The following is a 2,615-nucleotide window of genomic DNA, read 5'->3' as shown; positions in this document are numbered from 1 at the left end:
GCTTTGCTAGAGGAAGTAAGTCACTGGGATGAGTCTCGATAGCTTAAGATTTATCTGTTTGTAGTTTGATTTCTGTTTCCAGTTAAAAATGAGAGCTCTCAGTCCTACTTTGTTGGGGTGTGTCTGTGTGTGTGTGTATGTGTGTGTGTGTGTGTCCTGGGGGTCCTGGGGGCTACGTGGGGGAAAGCAGAACTTGCCGTGGCAGTAATGGAGGAAGAGGATGAGCCCCAAAGAGCCAAATCGCGAGCAGGGCGAGGCGAGGCGAGCGCGACCTTCTAATGTAACAAATGTCTGGAGACTGCTCACAAAGCTGTGGTCTGCGTATGCGGCCATCTGTATTGTTGGCCCAGGGTTCATCAGTGGCTAGAGACATGGCCAGACCAGCAAGAAGACCCAGTGTCTAAAGCTGGCAGAGGCAGGGAGGTTATCTCTCTTAATGGGCAAGAGAGCCAGAAACCGCTGGATCCTACATCAAAAACTCCACCCTGCCCTCAGTGCCAACGACCATCTCTAGAGAGTTGAAGGATTCCACCTATTCGGTTATGCAAAGGGTCAGGGAGGAGGGGTATTCCATTTTTCCTTTGGTATTGGTGCCTTCCCCTTTGGCTTTTTCACCACCGTGTTCAATGCCCTGGGACAGGGTCATTCCACCCAGCCTCCAGCTGGCGAGATTCCCTGTTCCTATTCTTCGACATCTTTTTCTTTTTCTGGCTTCTCAGTATTTGAGCTGGGTCTCCTCCATACCCACCTCCAGCTAGAGGAGAATCAGTACTGGGAGTCCCCGTCTTGCCCTTCCTTGCTTTTGGACCACCCCCTTACTTCCATGACCCATCTCTGTTTGCTGAGTGTGTGGGAAGCAGTGACCAGTCTGCTTAAGATGGGAGTTCCTGCTGCTCTGTACTGCTGTACTATAGCACAGACAGTCCAGCCTGGAGGACAGACTGGACTGGTGTCCAGTTCTTCCCTCTCCCAATCCTTTGCTTTCCCCCAGATTTCTTGATTTGACGTTTAAAGGTGGATTCTCCCCAACTCCTCCACTTGACTTAATTTAATTTTTCTCTCCCCACTGTCTGATATGAATTTTGACTCTTGAAGTGTCTCTTTCCATCCATCACTACCTCCTTTATTACAAATAATAATAGTAATAATAATAAAAATGTAATATGGTGAAAAAAAAAAAAACAAGAGCTCTCGATTGGCCTTCCCTCCATATCTGCTGCTGCTGCTGCTGCTGCTATGCTTTCCCACTGTGACAGTGACAGAAAGGCTCATCCTTCTAAAGCCATGAGCCTTTTTTCCTGTAAGTTACCTTGGTCATGGTATTTTATCAAAGCACTAGAGAAGTATCAAATACACCTACCAATCAGATAACTATATAGGGAGAAATGTGGGAACTAAACATTCAATTGAGTAAGTCTTACACAGGAACATGGTTGAATTATATAGGAGCTTGCTGAGCAGTGAACCTGGTTTTCTGTACTGTCACAATTAAAATACTAGTAACACACTTGTAAAGCTATCTCAGTGAGATTAGCAAGATTTCCTGGCTATGGATAGTTGCAAAGTCTTAGCATTGATCACATTCTGCACGGACTTCTCCTTGGTAGCGTGTTCTTATAGGGTGGTCATCATCTTCTGACAATAACATCCAGCCTAGCCTCCAGTGTCTGCAGGCTCACTCTCTATGTACATATGTCCAGCTTATGCTGTTTTGAGCCTTTTGGTGTTATCTTTCAGCTGATCCTAGAAATTCACACTTCCACATCTTACATTTCTTGGTACGGAGAGTGTGACCGCTTGGCTTTATAGTCTTAAGAAAAGCTGTTTGTTGTTCCTAATACTTGCATAACATTGGTCCATGCTGACCTTGGTTTCTCTGAGTTACTAACTGTATGCTCACAATCTCCTTGGGTGCTATAATCTCCCTTCTAAACATAGCCCGCCCACTAAACTCGCCATTTGAGTGGACTGGAATACCTTCCATGGCTGAAGTGGCTGTTCATTTGCCAGGTAGTTCGCTTACTGTTTGGATGGTGCTGGTTACATAAACCATGCCACACCAAGTACGTGCCCTTCCACCTGACTCTGTCACAAATGCATGGGCTATACATGGATGACTGTCTTTGTTCTCACTCAGATTCAAGGCTCTATCTTATCACTTTTAATTCTCTGGTCAACTATTTTTTTTTTTATTTTTGCATAGCCCAGCAGGTTGGCCGTGTTTCATGCCCTCTCTGCTTCAAATGAGAAGTTCGATAATAGTCCCATTAACCCTATTGTAATGCTCAATTTTCCGTGGCGGCTTAAATGGAACACAGGGTGCCCAGTTGCTTGATCACACATTATTTGGAAATTATCTGAAAGGATGTTCTTAATGAGACTGGCATTTGACTCTGTCAACAAAGTAAGTCAGACTGCCTCCCTAAGGTGGGTGGGACTCTTGCCAATCATTTAGAAGCCCAAGTAGAATAGAAAATCAAGAGAAAAGAAAAATTCCCATCCTAACCACACTGATCTGAGGAGTTGGTCCTATCTTTGTTTGCTTCAATTTCTGTTTTCCTGGGTTTGGGAAGTAGGCGAAACATAGCATGCTTCTGTTAGATCTTCAGGCTTTG

The 2,615-nt window shown here is 44.9% G+C and overlaps 1 pseudogene; it reads left to right on the top strand.

Annotated features, from left to right (window-relative positions):
* The first annotated feature begins 207 nt into the window (after positions 1 to 207).
* On the top strand, positions 208 to 726 carry LOC110301496 (annotated as a pseudogene).
* Positions 727 to 2,615: the final 1,889 nt, after the last annotated feature.

The sequence above is a fragment of the Mus caroli genome, chromosome 9 (assembly GCF_900094665.2).
Source record: "Mus caroli chromosome 9, CAROLI_EIJ_v1.1, whole genome shotgun sequence".
NCBI classification, from domain to species: Eukaryota; Metazoa; Chordata; class Mammalia; order Rodentia; family Muridae; genus Mus; species Mus caroli.
The sequence above is the reverse complement of the archived record's forward strand: the minus strand, read 5'-3'. Positions and strand labels throughout refer to the sequence as shown.